This window comes from Leucoraja erinacea, unplaced genomic scaffold, assembly GCF_028641065.1.
Source record: "Leucoraja erinacea ecotype New England unplaced genomic scaffold, Leri_hhj_1 Leri_743S, whole genome shotgun sequence".
Classification (NCBI taxonomy): domain Eukaryota; kingdom Metazoa; phylum Chordata; class Chondrichthyes; order Rajiformes; family Rajidae; genus Leucoraja; species Leucoraja erinaceus.
The window spans coordinates 1-17,566 of NW_026576667.1; the positions used below are offsets into that span (position 1 = coordinate 1).

Here is a 17,566-nt window from a genome sequence, read left to right on the forward strand (position 1 = left end):
TGCTCTCCCCCATCCTTATCTCTCTCACTCACACTCTCCCCTTACTTTCACCCCCCGAATATATGTCCTACTCTCCATCCAGCCCATTGCCTTTCACCAACTACCCACTCTCTCTCCTCTCACCACCTATCTCACCACCCCCTCTCTCATCGTTCCCCCCTCACTATCCCCCATATCTCTCCATCAACCCTATTCATCCTCCCTCTCCACACCTCCCCTCTCCCCACTTTCTTTCACCTTCTCCCCTCCTACCTCCCCCCCCCCTCTCTCATAACCATATCTCCACTTGACCATTACATTTCACAGACTCCGGTGTGATTATGCACGGAAACAGGCTTTCAGCACCACCCCCCTGGTCCCACCCGGCTGCGTTTGCACCATCTGTGTCAACAACCTGCCCCTCAGGTTCCTTCCTTTTCAATCTTTCCCCTCGCACCTTCAACCTATGTCCTTGATTCCCCTACTCTGGGATATATTTTATACACTATCATATCATCCTCCTGCGCTCCAGGGAATAAAGTATTATCCTACCCAACCTGTCCCTGTAGCTCAGGCCCCTCATTCCTGGCAACATCCTCGTAAATCTCTGCACCCTTTCCAGTTTGATGGCATCCCTCCTGTAGCAGGGCGACCAAAAGCTGAACACATACGCCCCGGCTAGTGTCGCCAACTGTAACGGCATTAGCCGGGAAAACCCGTACATTGGCCTCTAAATTGGTTTGTCCCGTACGGGACCGCCCTTGTCCCGTATTTGACCGCTGCTACTCGGGTCGAGGGGACTGTCGTGTCGGACCCCGCCTCACCCGTCCCGATGTAGTGCAGCCCGTGGAGTGCAGCAGCAGCAGCAGCAGCAGCGCCTCGCCCGTGGCCCCGTGGGTTGGTCAGTCAGCAGCCCGGCCAGCTGTCCGACCTCGGACCTTTGCTGACCGCCGACACCACTACCCCTCCTTCTCACGGGCCGAGTTGGACGGGACGTGAGACGGGTGGTCACGGGTGGCCAAAACTCCTCAGCTGGCCCTCCGGCTGGGCTTTGTGTGCAGTCCAGCACCCGGGGCCAACTCATCGTTCACCCAGCCACGGCCCAGTCAGTCAACAAATTGTCGTCGGGGGGGGGGGGGGGGGGGGGGGGGATTTTTCCCATATTTTGACCTTTCGTCCCTTATTTGGGGGCGAGAAAGCTGACGAGCCTCGGTGAGGGATGTCCTGGCAGGCTGGGGGTCAGCGGAAACTGCCAGAACATTCCAGAGAGGAGCCGTCAGAGATGGGGCAACGTTGCGGGAGCAGGCGCAGCAGGCACATGCCAGCGGTTCTCTTCTGTAAAGACCAAGCAATCTACAACCACCCCCCCCCCCACCCCCAAAAATAGTCCCACAAACAAAATGTGGAGCCACCAAATACCAGCATAGAATTTCTCAGCATTCTGCAGTAGTTATTCATCACCAGAACCCAGAACAATACAGAAGGTGGACACAGAGTGCTGGAGTAACGCAACGGGACAGGCAGCATCTCTGGAGAGAAGGAATGAATAGGCGATGTTTCGGGTCGGGACCCTTCGTCACACAGATGCTGCCTGTCCCACCAAGTTACTCCAGCATCTGCAGTTCCTTCCTACACATAGAGGAGTACAGCACAGGAACAGGCCCTTCGGCCCACAATGTCCATGCACAACATGAAGCCAAGATGAACCAACGCCTAGACCTGAAGGCGATGTCTCCATTTCCTTGCAGGTCCACATGCCGATCTAAAAGCCTCGTAAATGCCTCCACCACCCCCCCCCCCCCCCCCCCCCCCACAACCCTGGCAACGCCCTCCAGGCCTCACTCGTCCCAAACATCTCATAGAGTCATACAGCATGGTATCAGGCCCTTCGGCCCAACGCATCCATGCCGACCAACATGCCCATGTACACAAGTACAATTTAGTTACAGTGAAAAGCTTTCTTGTTGCCTGCTAACCAGTCAGCGGAAAGACAATACATGATTACAATCGAGCCGTCCACTGTGAACAGATACGGGATGAAGAGAATAACGTTTAGTGCAAGGTAAAGTCTGATTAAAGATAGTCCAAGGGGCTCTAATGAGTTAGATAGTGGTTCAGGACTGCTCTCTAGTTGGTGATGGGATGGTACAGTTGCCTGGTTACAACTGGGAAGAAACTGTTCCTGAATCTCGAACTTGTTTGGCCAATAATATCTTCTAAACCTTTCCCATCCACGTGCTGGTCTATAAAATGTCTTTTAAACTTTGTCCCACTCAGCTTAGAGCAGGGGTTGCCAACCTAATTTGTCCCGTTTACCCGTGGCAACTTCATAACAATATAATTTCACTGATTTATGATGAACAGATACACCGCGGTATACCAGAACCAAACACGGTCAGTCAATGAGAAACAATATGTACAAATCCACAATCAACTCATTTACCCCCTTGTGGGTAAACGTATCCCAGGTTGGCAACTCTTGGCCGAGAGCTGTCCCACAGTACGAGTTCATTCCAACAGCTCTCCCGAGTTTCCCCGATTCAAACTGGGAGATTTACGGTAATAGCCGCTCGTAGGTACTCGGGGCTCTCGTGGGCATTTTTCAACATGTTGAAAAATCTTCACGAGATTACCGCGTTTCCCGAGTACCTGCCGTTAGCGTTACGAGCCGCTAAGAGATGTCCCCGAGCTCCGACGTACCCGCTACGTACATTCTCCGTGCTTACCACGAGTTTGGTTTTGGTTTTTTTAACTCGGGAGAGCTCTTGGGTGAACTCGTACAGTGGGACAGCCCCATGACAATCTTCGTTATTAAACTTTCCTTGGCCGAGAGCTACGCCTTACAGTCTTTGACATTTCCATCCTGGGGAACAGCTTCCGACGGCCGGCTCCGACTGCATTGTGTCATTTTATCAACTTCTCTGACAGAGTCTGGGAAATATCTGTCCCGTGGTCACAGATATTCTACCAGACCTCGTTCTCTGGTCCAACTCCTGTCGGTGTGAGCTGACGACCCCATGGGAGGAGGCTGTGGCCGAGGCTTACCAAAGGAAAAAGCTTTGATATTCAAACCTTGCGGCAGAGGCAGAGGAGAGAGGTTGGAGGGTAAGGGTGTGTCCAGTGGAGGTGGGGTGCAGGGGCTTTGTAGCCAGTTCCACCGCAAGGCTCCTGAGGGAAGTAGGAGTCAAAGGGCAGGCACAAAGGAGGGCAATGAAATAAGTTGCCAATGCTGCTGAAAGGGGCAGTCACTGGCTGTGGCTGAAGAGGAAAGATGCTGTCTGGGCTGTCACGTGACCATCTAGAGGCTAACAATAAGACACACACCCAGAAATGCTGGAGAAACTCAGCGGGTGCCGCAGCATCTATGGAGCGAAGGAGATAGGTAACGTTCTCAGACACACACCCAGGTCTGATCACCCTGCGGTGGGCCTGCCTCGACTGATAAAAGGCCAAAACACCCAGTGACGTTGAGGTACACAACTGAAGATGTGTCTGCTTGGTAGCAAATTCACCTAGTGGTCAATTGTAGTGTAATGATAGGGATTGTAACACCCAGTCCTACTCATCAATCAATACAGTACAAGGTTGACAAAGAGTAGAGGCCAGCCATCTCACTCACCCAATGTGAGGTGATCATCTCGCCCGCATCCTCGCTCCGCTGGTGGGTTAGTCTGCAACAGTGCCGGGTTCCCTCCTCGCTCATTCTCAGCCTGGATCCTGGCACAGTCTGTCCTCTGTAAAAGCCCTCGGGAAGGCCGCGCTCCCACCTTCCCCCGGCCTGGTGCTGCCCAGCCCCTGCCCCTGCCCTGCACCAGAGCCTGCAGCCTGGATCCTGGCACAGTCTGTCTGTCCTCTGTAAAAGCCCTTGGGCAGGCCGCGCTCTCACCTTGCCCCGGCCTGGTGCTGCCCAGCCCCTGCCCCTGCCCCGCGGCAGAGCCTGCAGCCCCTACACCCCACTCACAATCCTTCCCGTCTCCGTCACCCCCTCCCCTCCGGTCCCTACGCCCCCTCTCCCCAGCTCCGTACTACCCCCTCCCCTACAACTGCACCGGGTGACAAACAGGCTATCACGCACAGCCTGTGATGTGAGAGTGAGCAGCGCCACTACGACTCAATAACAATCTAAATGGTGTCAAGTTGGGGAAAAGGGGAAGTACAACGGGATCTGGGGGGTCCTTGTTCATCAGTCTATGAAAGTAAGCATGCAGGTACAGCAGGCAGTGAAGAAAGCCAATGGCATGTTGGCCTTTATAACAAGAGGAGTCGAGTACAGGAGCAAAGAGGTCCTTCTGCAGTTGTACAGAGCCCTGGTGAGACCACACCTGGAGTATTGTGTGCAGTTTTGGTCTCCTAATTTGAGGAAGGACATTCTTGCTATTGAGGGAGCCCAGCGTAGGTTCACCAGGTTAATTCCCGGGATGGCGGGACTGTCATATGCTGAGAGAATGGAGCGGCTGGGTTTGTACACTCTGGAGTTTAGAAGGATGAGAGGGTATCTCATTGAAACATATAAGATTGTTAAGGGTTTGGACACGCTAGAGGCAGGAAACATGTTCCCGATGTTGGGGGAGTCCAGAACCAGGGGCCACACACACAGTTTAAGAATAAGGGGTCGACCATTTAGAACGGAGACGAGGAAAAACATTTTCCCACAGAGAGTTGTGAGTCTGTGGAATTCTCTGCCTCAGAGGAGGTGGAGGCCGGTTCTCTGGATGCTTTCAAGAGAGAGCTAGATAGGGCTCTTAAAGATAGCGGAGTCAGGGGATATGGGGAGACGGCAGGAACGGGGTACTGATTGGATCAGCTATGATCACATTGAATGGCGGTGCTGGCTGGAAGGGCGAACAAAAATGGGGTGAACAAAATGCCATCGTCTGTGCCACAGACCGTGGCCCTTCAGCCCCTCACGCTCCGTGCACTCCCTTGGATCCCACGGCCTGATGGGTGAAGACCGTCCCACCACTGGAGCCCCAGTCCCAAACCTCCCCTCCCCAGTTCCCCCCCCCCCCCCCATCTGTGTCTTGTCAGCCTGCCCCTGCCCCTCCCCCAAACCCCTCCCTACCCACTGGAGTACCCGTCCCACTGACCCCTACTCCCCTCCCCAGTGCCCCCCCCCACCCCCTCCCCCACACCCCATCCCTCTGCTGTGAAGCAAGAGACAGCCAGAGCCGCTGTGGGACCAGGTTATAGTTTAATCAGGACACAGGATTGATTTACGGGGAGGGGGGGTTTTTGAGGGTCAGAGACGTTTCTCTTCTTCCCCCCCCCTCCCCTCCGGCTGTACAAGGCTCGCATTTACAAAGACACTTCGGGGGAGGGGAGGGGGAGGGGGGAGGGGGAGGGCGTTGGAGACGTGGGACTTCATGTCGAGCCCGTGAGTGCGGGCACACGGTGTATTTTACAGAGCACAGGGTGGGGGGGGCCCTGAGTCTCAAAGTCCCGAGGATTGGCTCCACTGCCTCTCCTCCCCCCCCTCCCTTCAACCGGGGAGGGGTAGTTTTCAGGGTTATAGAGGTGCCGGTCGGCTCAGGCGGACCCAGGACCCCACACCTCCAGGGGGGAACACGGCAGGAGAAGGGGGGGGGGATGGATCAACCATGATTGAATGGCGGGGTAGACTCACCCGATGGGCCGAATTCTGCTCCCATCCCATGATACAAAGAAGGGGCGGCGGGGATTTATTTATAAGGACGCGGGTGCCCGACGGTGGGCAGAGACCCGCAGGGCCGAGTGGCCTGTTTCCATGCTGTGACTCCGTGACTCCCCCCCCCCCCCCACCCCAGGGTAGCGAGAGGGTGATGCCCCTGCCCCCTGCCCCCTCCACCCACTAGAGCAGGGGGAAGATCAAACCCTCACCTCCTTGGGAGGGGGAGGGTTCCTGCTCCCCACCCTGACAGGAGTGAGGTGTGGGAGGGGGGGGGGAGGGGGGGGGGGGGGGGGGGGGGGGGGGGGGGGGGGGGGGGGGGGAGGGGGGGTGGGGGGGGGGGGGGGGGGAGGGGGGGAGGGGGGAGGGGGGAATATGTACAGTCCCATCCCCCCCAACCGATGGGCGAGTCCCCCGGGGGAGGGGGAGGGGGAGGGGGGGGTGGGAGCTCGGGCCAGGATCCGTGGCGTACAGACTCCCGCCTGCCCGCCGGTCTTCATACATGCATGTGGCCGGGGCAGGCTCGGCTCGGCTCGGCTCGGCTCGGCTCGGCTCGACTCGGGGGGGGCACTGCGATCCCCGGTTACCTCGACGACGGGCTGCTACATTCCGAGGCAGGGCAGCAGAACTGGTGAATGTCATCATCGTCCTCCACCCTGTGGCCCAGTCTCGTGGAGGCAGAGGAGGAAGGGGAGAGGGAGGCAGGGGGAGGTATAGGTGGGGGGGGGGGGGGAGCGAGGGATGGGAGGGGGGGGGGGGTAGGGAGGAGGCGGGGATAGGGGGGGGGGGCCAGGGATAGATCGGGGGGTTAAGGGGGGGAGGGGGGGAGAGGGGGGAGAGAGAGAGGGGGGGAGGGTGGGGGGGACGGAGGGGGGGGGGGGGGGTTACGGAGGGGGGAGGGGACGGGGAGGGGGGGGAGGGTGAGGGGGGAGGGGGGAGGAGGGGAGAGAGGGGGAGGGGGGAGGGGGGAGGGGACGGAGGGGGGAGGGAGGGGGGGGAGATAGAGAGGGGGTTTCCTGTTGGGGGATCGAGAGGGGGGGGGAGGGGGGGAGTAGAGAGGGATAGGGGGGGGGGAGGCGAGAGGGGGGAGAGGGGACGGAGGGGGGGGAGAGAGGGGGGAGAGGGACGGAGTGGGGAGGGGGACGGAGGGGGGAGGGGACGGAGGGGGGGGGGGGATAAAGGGAGGATAGAGGGAGGGAGGGAGAGAGAGAGAGAACGAGAGAGAGAGAGAGAACGAGAGAGAGGAGAGGTTGGAGGGAGGACAGGGGGACACAAACAAGCAGCAAGCGAGCGACCCGACCCGACCCGACCCGACAGAACGGAAGTGCCCGGGCCAGGAGAGAGGAAGGTGAGACAGCTGGAGTGAGAGTTTTGAGACACAGCGCAGAAACCGGCCCTGTTAGACCTCCACCCATCACCCCGTACACTGGCATTATCCAGCAATTTTTACTGAAAGCCAATTCATCTACAAGCCCGCACGTCTTTGGAGAGCGGGAGGAACCGCAGCACCCGGAGAAAACCCACACGGTCACGGAGGGGGCGGGGTGTGGGGGGACGTACAAACTCCATACAGACAGAGCCCATAGTCAGGATGGAAGGCTGGTCTCCGGCACTGTGAGGCAGCATCTCTACCACAATGCCACCATGACAGTTATCACCATCACCAACCCTCGATGACCCCTCTCCACTGACGTTAATCCAGCTCCTGCAGTAATCTGTCCCCCAGTGCTGTGTGTGTGTGTCACTACTGTCCCCCAGTGCTGTGTGTGTGTGTCACTACTGTCCCCCAGTGCTGCATGTCACTCTAGTGAGACCACACCTGGAGTATTGTGTGCAGTTTTGGTCCCCTAATTTGAGGAAGGACATTCTTGCTATTGAGGGAGCCCAGCGTAGGTTCACCAGGTTAATTCCCGGGATGGCGGGACTGTCATATGCTGAGAGAATGGAGCGGCTGGGCTTGTACACTCTGGAGTTTAGAAGGATGAGAGGGGATTCTCATTGAAACATATAAGATTATTAAGGGTTTGGACACGCTAGAGGCAGGAAACATGTTCCCGATGTTGGGGGAGTCCAGAACCAGGGGCCACACACACACAGTTTAAGAATAAGGGGTCACCCATTTAGAACGGAGACAAGGAAACATTTTTTCACCCAGAGAGTTGTGAGTCTGTGGAATTCTCTGCCTCAGAGGACGGTGGAGGCCGGTTCTCTGGATGCTTTCAAGAGAGAGCTAGATAGGGCTCTTAAAGATAGCGGAGTCAGGGGATATGGGGAGAAGGCAGGAACGGGGTACTGATTGGGGGTGATCAGCCATGATCATATTGAATGGCGGTGCCGGCTGGAAGATCCGAATGGCCTCTACTTCTGCACCTATTGTCTATTGTCTGTTCCCCAGTGCGCTGTGTCACTGACTGTAACTGTCTGTGGGATGGCGGTGCTGGCTGGAAGAGCCGAATGGCCTCTACTCCTGCACCTATAGTCTATTGTAACCCCACTGTTACTCCAGCTCCTGTAGTCACCTGTCCCCCAGCTCTGTGTCATTGACTGTCCCCACACAGACGTTAATCCAGCTGCCCTCACCCTGGCGTGGCGTGGCGTGGGCGTGGCGCGGCGTGGTGCAGCGCAGCGGGTCGCTAAAACATGCCAGCAGCAGCTGTGACAATCGGCAAGGACGGGCCATGCAAAGACATTGATGACAGCAAGCAGCGCATACACAAGACACAGCCAGGGACGGGGTGTTGAGTGCAGGTGTAAAGATGCGGTGGGGACAGTTTAACTACAGTGGGGTGAGCCCGACAACGGGAGGTTTGCCGATGGATGTTGGCGGGATGTGGAGGGAGATCACCGCGGGCATGAGGCAAGGGCGGCAATATTTACAGCCGTCCCTAGGGAGTGGGTGGGCTGGTGATTGGGTGTGAATCTTTCCAGGATTTTTAGGGAGGGTGTGTGTGTTACTGGGGGCCACCGTGGAGGGTATAAATATTTACAAGGGTTCGTCAGGAGGGTCAGAATTCACTGGGGGACCCAGGCAGTGTGTCGGTATTCACAGGGGCTCATGGGGGAGTGTGTGCCGATATTTCCAGGGGGTCCCTAGGGAGTATGGCAGTGTTTATACAGGGGGGTCTCTGGGGGAGTGTGTGTGTCGGTATTTACTGGGCGTCTGCGTGAATGGGTGTGTGGGTATTTACTGGGGGTCTCTGCGTGAATGGGTGTGTGGGTATTTACTGGGGGTCTCTGGGGAGTAGGTGTGGGGGGTTTTACTGGGGGTCTCTGCAGGAGTGGGTGGGCTGGGCTGGGTTCATGGGCTGGTGATTGGGTGCCGGGCCGAACATCCCGTCCACTCTGGGAGCGTGGGATTGCCCACAGCCCACACCCATCACGGGGCCACAGAGGGCGGTGGATGCCAAGTCACTGGATGGATTTAAGAGAGAGTTAGATAGAGCTCTAGGGGCTGGTGGAGTCAAGGGATATGGGGTATTGATTGGGGATGATCAGCCATGAATGGCGGTGCAGGCTCGAAGGGCCGAATGGCCTCCTCCTGCACCTACTGTCTATGTTTCTATGTTGGGGACTGGGATGGATTGATTGGGTTTGGTGGTGGTGGGGGCGGGGGGTTGTTTTAGCCACCCAGGCAAGTGGAGGGTGCCACCTGAGGTAGAGGGAGAGGGAGAGGGAGAGAGAGATTCCTCTCCTCCCCAGCACAGAGCGATGTTGGCGTGGTCAGCAGTGAAGACACTAAGGAAGGTGCGTGGATGGATGGGTGGATGGGTAGCGGGCCGAGTTAGCACGTGGGTGAACTAAGCTTACCTGCAATCTGTGTGTCTCACAGGGTGACCTAGGTGGGTGTTGTGCAAAGATGGGTAGCAGCAAAACTGGTGGAGAGTATTTATTGACCTACAGTGTGAGAAGAAAATACACACAGTCAAAGACTATAACCATGGAAAAACAAAAAAAAGCCACAGGCAAGCGGGCAAAATCAAAGTGCAGAACAGGGAAACAAAAAGAGAAAGGGGGGGGGGGGGGGGGGGGGGGGGAGGAATAAGACGTGAACAAGTACCAAAAAACGGGATGAGATGAAGCCATGGCACAAAGCCACGAGGGACAAAACCAACAAGACATTCAAGCAACGGACTGACTGTCTTACACTGAAGGACACGCAAAGACCAAGTCACACACAGCTCAGCACCCTGGCCTGTCACAGGCCACTCACAACACAGCCTGGGGTGGGAGAGAGGGGGGAGAGGTCAGTGAGGGGGGGGGGGGGGGAGAGAGGTCAGGGGGGGGGGGAAGAGGTCAGGGGGGGGAAGAGGTCAGGGGGGGGGGGAGAGGTCAGGTGGAGGGGAGAGGTCAGGGGGGGGGGAGAGGTCAGGGGGGGGAGAGGGGGGAGAAGAGGCAGGGGGGGGGGGGTCAGCGGGGGGGGGGGGTCAGCGGGGGGAGAGGGTTAGCAGGGGGGGGGGAGGGGGTTAGGGGGGGAGAGGGGTTAGCAGGGGGAGGGAGGGGTTAGCGGGGGGGGGGTCAGCGGGGGGGAGAGGGGTAGCAAGGGGGAGGAGAGGGGTTAGCAGGGGAGGGAGATATAGAGGAGGGGGTGGTGTGGTTGGGCAGCTTTGGGTGGGCTGGGGAACTGGCAGCCTCTGGGCTATTTCCCCCCCACCCATCACCATCAAGTGACCAGGGTGTGGTGGTGAGTTGGTAGGAGAGGCCACGGGAAGGTCAGGAGGAGGTTCAGAGGCGGCAGGTCAGTGGACACTGACCACAACCCCCCTCCCTGTCTGTCACCCCCTCTGGCCCCGACACTCGTACTTATCTTCCCCCTGCACCCTCTCTGCTTGTGGCCACCCCTCCATTCTCATGCTGTTGCGTGTCTGCCCCTCCCCTGCTCTGGTGTCCCCTCTTACAGCCCAAGGTGCGGCTGGCCTGGCTTGGCTTGGCTTGGCTTGGTGCTGAGCTGAGCTGAGCAGTGGGGGGGCAGGGCTGGTGGGTCATTGGGAAGGGAGATGGGCTGTCTGTCCGCTCGCTGCCAGGGGGGCTGACTGACAAAGCCTGCACACGGTTCCCACGCACGCTGCCCAGGACAAGAAGGCTCTGCAGAGAGTAGTGCGCATTCGGCCAAACGCACGATGGGAACTACACTCGCCCCCCCCTGCAGGAACTATACATCAGGAGGTGCAACTCCAGAGCCAACAAGATCATGGGGGACCCCTTCCACCCCAGCAACGGACCGTTCCAGCTGCTACGGTCAGGCAAACGCCTCCGTTGCCATGCTGTGAGAACGGAGAGGATGAGAAGGAGTTTCTTCCCACTGCTTTTAAAAATTGCTGGGGTTTTTTGCCTTTTTCCTTCCTCCCACAATATGTCATAAGTAAAAGAATATGTGATTCTGTTCCATTCTGTTTGTAGTTTGTTAGTTTGTAGTTTGCACAAAGTCCGCGAGCGAGCATTGCCACTTTTCATTTCACTGCACATCTCGTGTGTGTATGTGACTTGACTTGTGTGGGTTGATCCATGCATGCCCAGAGCTGAGAGAGAGAGAGAGAGAGGCACGGTGTAACTACAGTGTAGGGGGTTTGGTCAGCCTGTGGGATGGGGAAAAATGCCGCTTAGGCTGGCACGGAAACTGTGCCAGATTTGTATTGTGTTAAGGGCCTGTCCCACTGTACGAGCTAATTCGAGAGCCACCAGTCAGTCACCTTGCAGTGTAGGATAAATAGAAGGAAGTAGCAACTATCGCACTGTACGAGATAATTCAAGAGTTCTCCCGAGTTTCCCCTGATTCGAATTACGGTAATAGGTACTCGGGGATCTCGTGGACATTTTTCAACATGTTGAGAAATCTTCATGAGCTTACCGCCTTTCCCAGGGTACCTGCCATCAGTATTACTAGCCGCTAAGAGACGTCCCCGAGCTCCGACGTACCCGCTACGTACATTCTACGTGCTTACCACGAGTTTGATTTTTGTTTAAACTGGGGAGAGCTCTTGAATTAGCTCGTACAGTGGGACAGGCCCCTTATGGAGAGAAGGTATGGGTCATGTTTCTTTCGATTGGGGGGGGGGTAAGAAAGACCTGCAGATGCTGGTTAAAATCGAAGGTAGGCCCAAAATGATGGAGTAACTCAGCGGGTGAGGCAGCATCTATGGAGAGAAGGTATGGGCAATGTTTCTATAGATTTGGGGGGGCTACAAAGACAGGGAGGGGTGCAGGAGAAAGAGGGGGGGGGGGGGGCACTACAGAAATAGGTCTAAAGAAGGGTCTCGCCCATTCCTTCTCTCCACGGATACTGCCTCACCCGCTGAGTTACTCCAGCATTTTGTGTTTACCCCAGATTTTTATTGATCTGGTGGCCAACGATCTGGGAAACAAGTGGGACCAGTCTGTTGCTAAAGGTGCTCCCCATAGACAATAGACAATAGGTGCAGGAGTAGGCCATTCGGCCCTTCCTGCCAGCACCGAGGGGGTGAACTGCGGAGCTACCTGGACAATACAGCTCGCCCCCTCCATGGCGCACTGGTCAACCTGAGGAGCACCTTCAGCAATAGACTGGTTCCACCAAGATGCAGCACAGAACACCACAGGAGATCCTTCTTCCCTGTGGCTATCAAACTGTACAATTCATAGAAACATAGAAAACAGGTGCAGGAGGAGGCCTTTTTGGCCGTCCGAGCCAGCACCGCCAATCAATATGATCATGGCCGATCATCCACAATCACTACCCCGTTCCTGCCTTCTCCCCCATATCCCTTGATTCCGTTAGCCCCAAGAGTTAAATCTGACTCTCTCTTGAAAACATCCAGTGAACCTCCTCCACTGCCGTCTGTGGCAGAGAATTCCACAGATTCACACAACTCTCTGGGTGGAAAAGTTTTTCCTCATCTCAGTCCGACCCCTTATTCTTAAACTGTGTGTGGCCCCTGATTCTGGACTCCCCCAACATGGGGAACATTTTTCCTGCATATAGCCTGCCCAATCCCATAATAATGTTATATGTCTCTATAAGACCCCCCTCTCATCCTTCTAAATCCCAGTGAATACCCACCAGAAACCAGGGCAGCAGATGCAGGCAACACCACCGCCCGCAGGTTCCCCTCCAAGCCCCCACACTCTTATAATCGCCATTCCAATAGCTCATAGCCAAACAGATTTGAATCAATGAACTAAAAATATATTGCTGCATCAATTATTTACTGGACATTATATGTTCAGAAACAAAATACAATTAATATTACACAAAACTCTGGAACCCTGAGAGGAGGGTCAGTGTACAAATATCCCCCCCCCCCTCCCCCCCAAAAGAGAGAGGGACCGAGAGATGGGTTAGTGTACGGATATCCCCATGAGAGTTCGGCGATTGTTTCATTCAACACCTCCGCTTAGTCAACCTGATCTCCCGGTTGCTCAGCACTTCAACTCCCCCTCCCATTCTCACACTGACCTTCCTGTACTGGGCCTCCTCCACTGCCAGAGTGAGGCCCAGCGCAAATTGGAGGAGCAACACCTCACATTCCGCTTGGGTAGTTTACACCCCAGTGGTACGAACATTGACTTCTCAAACCTCGGATAGCCCCTGCTTTCCCTCTCTCTCCATCCCCTCCCCAGTTCTCACTCCAGTCTTACTGTCTCCGACTACATTCTATCTCTGTCCCCCCCCCCCCCCCGACGTCAGTCTGAAGAAGGGTCTCGACCCGAAACGTGGGGGTGGGAGAGACACTGGGAGAGACACCGGTCAGTGCACGGATATCCCCCTGAGAGAGAGAGAGAGAGAGGGTGGTGAGAAGGATAGCTTGTTTATTTGCCTTGAGTTGGGGAAGCAGGGCTAAGTGTCCGTGTACACTACAGAGTGAAGCCCCCAGAGTGTGCGTCAGGCAGGCCCGGAAGCTGCTGACGCACACTCTATTGACAAGAGTGCCTGTGGATTTGTAATTACAGCTGTGCTGATTAACTCCGGCTTGGTCGGTCGGGTAATTACTCCGAGCTTCCTCACTGGTACGCACATTCCTCCTTGCTCCCTCTGCTGGTACCGGCCAGGGAGAGAGCTCCCTGCCACCCAAGTCCTCACAGACAGCATGAGAGGGTGAAGAGGGAAGATGGAAAACACGAGGCATGGAGCAGAGGGTGATACATGTTGGCTTATACAAATAAAAACATAAAGTGCTGGAGTAACTCAGTGGAGAAGGGTCTCGACCCAATACGTCACCCATTCCTTCTCTCCCAATAGACAATAGGTACAGGAGCAGGCCATTCGGCCCTTCGAACCAGCACCGCCATTCAATGTGATCATGGCTGATCATCCCCAATCAGTACCCCGTTCCTGCCTTCGTCCCGCTGAGTTACTCCAGCTTTTTGTGTCTAGCATAGACAAAAGTGCTGGAGAAACTCAGTGGGTGCAGCAGCATCTATGGAGCAAAGGAAATAGGCAACGTTTCAGGCCAAGACCAGATTCAGACTGATGTAGGGGGGGAGGGGGGGTGGGGGGGACTGGGGAGGGTGGGGGGAGCGGGGAGAAGAAAGGAGAAAGGAAGAGGAGGAGCCCGAGGGCTGGGGGAGAGCTGAGAAGGGGAGGAGACAGCAAAGGCTATCAGAAATTGGAGAAGTCAATGTTTATGCCACTGGGGTGCAGACTGCCCAAACGGAATATGAGGTGCTGCTCCTCCAATTCCCTATGGTCCTCACTCTGGCCATGGACGAGGCCCAGGACAGAAAGGTCGGATTGGGAATGGGAGGGGGAGTTGAAGTGCTGAGCCACCGGGAGATCAGGTTGGTTAATACAGACCGAGCGTAGGTGTTGGGCGAAACGATCGCCGAGCCTACGCTTGGTCTCACCGATGTAGATCAGCCGACATCTAGAGCAGCCGATGTGTCTAGCATCCCTGGAGAACATGGATAGGTGACGTTTCAGGTCAGGACTGAAGTAGTGGATGGGGGTGGGGGGGGGAGAGAGCGCTGGAGGTGAGTTGTGAAGAGGTGGGGGGGGGTGAATGGTTAGCATTCGGGAGATCCTGTCGGCCCTGGGCAGACTGTGTGCAGGTGTTCAGCTAAACGGGCTGGAAGCTGCCCAAGCAGAATGCAGTTTGTGTGTGGCCCCACTGGAGCAGCGGATGGTGCCTGGACAGAGACGTGAGTGTGGGAAGGGGAGGCGAGGTGGTTAGCAACACAGAGATCCAGCGGGAGCTTGGCGGACTGGGGGTGTGGGGGGGGTGAATCGAGTTGATGGACATGTAAAAGAGGGGAGAGATCGGGAGGGGGGGGGGGGGGGGGGAGTGGGAGAGAGAGAAGAAAGAGACAGGCTGTGCAGTGCAGCACAGAGTAGGCAGATTTAGATGCACAGAGATCTTATAGAGGTGTATAAAATCATGAGAGGAATAGATCGGGTAGACGCACAGAGTAGATAAATCGAGGGCCAGAGGACACAGGTTCAAGGTGAAGGGGAAAAGATTGAATAGGAATCTGAGGGGTAACGTTTACCCAGAGTAGGGGAATGGAGGAGCAGGGGACACTGGTTCAAGGTGAAGGGGCAAATACTTAATAGGAATCTGAGGGGCAACATTTCCACACAGGTGTATGGTGTATGTATGTGGGTGTATGGAATGAGCTGCCGGAGGAGGTAGTTGAGGCAACGTTTAAGAGACGTACATTTGGACAGGTACATATATAGGGCAGGTTTGGAGGGATATGGATCAAGCGCAGGCAGGTGGGACTAGTGTAGATGGGGCATGTTGGGCGGTGTGGGTACGTTGGGCATGTTTCCACTCTGTATCACGCTGAAGCAGCAGGGGGAATGGCGTGAGGGAGAGAAGAAGGAAGCCAGAGCGTGAGATGGAGAATGAGGGAAGCAAGGTGCGAGGGTTTAGTCGAGACGTTGCCAGTAATTGTCACAGCAAAGGAGGAGCGACTGTGAGTGTGAGAGAGAGGGAGAGAGGGAGAGATAGAGAGAGAGGGAGAGAGAGAGAGCGTGCGTCAGCGCGTGGGAGGAATAATTGTCCATGGAGAAGCCTGGACAAAAAGAGAGAGAGAGAGAGAGAAAGGGGGGAGAGGGCAGAGGGGATGAGGGAAACAGGAGAGTGAATGAGAGAGAGAGAAGGAGAGAGGGAGAGAGAGGGAGGGAGAGAGAGGGGGAGGGAGAGAGGGGGAGGGAGGGAGGGGGGGGGAGGGAGGGAGGGGGAGGGAGGGGGAGAGGGGGGGGGGAGGGGGAGGGAGGGGGGGGAGGGGGGGGAGGGAGAGGGGGGGAGAGGGGGAGAGGGGGGGGAGGGAGAGAGGGGGAGGGAGGGAGATAGGGGGGGGGCAGAGGGGAAGGGGGAGAGAGGGGGGGGGAGGGAGGGCGAGAGGGAGAGGGGGGGGAGGGGGAGGGAGAGAGGGGGGGGAGGGAGAGAGGGGGAGATAGTAGGGAGGGAGGGAGAGAGGGGGAGGGGGGGAGGGGGAGGGAGAGAGGGGGAGGGAGAGAGGGGGAGGGAGAGAGGGGGAGGGAGAGAGGGGGGGAGGGAGAGAGGGAGGGAGAGAGAGAGAGGGAGAGAGAGAGAGGGGAAGAGAGAGAGGGAGGGAGAGAGGGGGAGAGAGAGAGGGAGAGAGCATGAGAGAGGGAGAGAGGGAAAGAGAGGGGGGAGGGAGAGAGAGGGGGAGGGAGGGAAAGAGGGGCAGGGAAAGAGGGGCAGGGAAAGTAGGCGAGGGAAAGAGGGGGAGGGGAGGGAGAGAGGGGGAGGGGAGGGAAGAGAGGGGGAGGGAGAGGGAAAGAGGGGGAGTGAGAGAGGGGGAGGGAAGGGGAGGAAGAGGGGGGGACCGTGAGGGGCAGGGAGAGGGAGGGGGTGAGATGAAGAAGGAGGGAGGGAGAGGGGAGGGGGGGTGTGATGAGGAGGGGGGCTGACGGAGAGAGGGGAAGGGTGCAGAGGGACGAGGGAGTGGGGTTAGAGAGTGGGCAGGAGGGGGGGGTATGAGATGAGGGGGGGAGTGTATGAAGGGGTGGGGGAGAGAGGGAGGGTGCCACTATTACCCCTGAAGCCTGGTCTGCCAAATGGCCCCGAGTGAAACACTGGGTGATGAGTGCAGATGCCAACGTTTCGCTGAACACCTCCACTCAGTCCGTCTTCACCTACCTGATCTCCCAGTTGCTCAGCACTTCAACTCCTCCTCCCATTCCTACACGGACTGTTCTGTCCTGGGCCTCCTCCATTGTCAGAGTGAGTGAGGCCCAGCTCAAACTGGAGGAGCAGCACCTCATATTTCACTTGGGCAGCTTACACCCCAGCGGTATCAACATTGACTTCTCCAACTTCAAGTAACCCTTGCTTTCCCCTTCTCTCCATCCCCCTCCCCCCTTCCCAGTTCTCCCACCTGTTGGTGTATGGCCCATTCCTTCTCTCCAGAGATGCTGCCTGTCCCGCTGAGTTACTCCAGCATTTTGTGTCCTCCTGATAGGGGCTGAGAAACACCGGTCCTGATGTTTTCAAGAGAGAGTTAGATTTACTGAGTTACTCCAGCATCGTGTCGACCTTCGATTTAAACCAGCATCTGCAGTTCTTTCCCACAGATCATTGTATCATGCCATTCACAAGTACAACAGGTAGTGAAAAGATAAAAATACCAGAGTGTTGCAGTGTTATAGTGATGGTTACAGAGAAAATGTCCAAATGAGGCAGGTTGGAAAATGATTATCTGCACGTGTTACCAGGTACAGTATCTGTGTAGGAAGGAACTGCAAATGCTGGTTTAAATCCAAGGCAGACACACAATGCTGGAGTAACTCAGCAGGACAGGCAGCATCTCTGGAGAGAAGGAATGGATGATGCTTCGGGCTGAGATCCTCCTTCTCTCCAGAGATGCTGCCTGTCCCGCTGAGTTACTCCAGAATTTTGAGTCTACGGTGAGTATCCTCAATAGACAATAGGTGCAGGAGTAGAGGCCATTCGGCCTTTCCAACCAACACCGCCATTCACTGTGATCATGACTGATCATCCA

At 56.5% G+C, this 17,566-nt stretch overlaps 1 long non-coding RNA gene across 1 annotated transcript in view; it reads right to left on the reverse strand.

Annotated features, from left to right (window-relative positions):
* Positions 1-6,106: 6,106 nt before the first annotated feature.
* LOC129694644 (uncharacterized) overlaps positions 6,107-17,566 on the reverse strand; it is a 40,993-nt gene continuing 29,533 nt past the window's right edge. Inside the window, exons 3-4 of the long non-coding RNA XR_008723030.1 lie at positions 9,431-9,517; positions 6,107-6,279 (exon numbers count right to left, since the gene is read on the reverse strand). This is a non-coding gene — a long non-coding RNA (uncharacterized LOC129694644). The remainder of the gene's footprint in view (positions 6,280-9,430; positions 9,518-17,566) is intronic.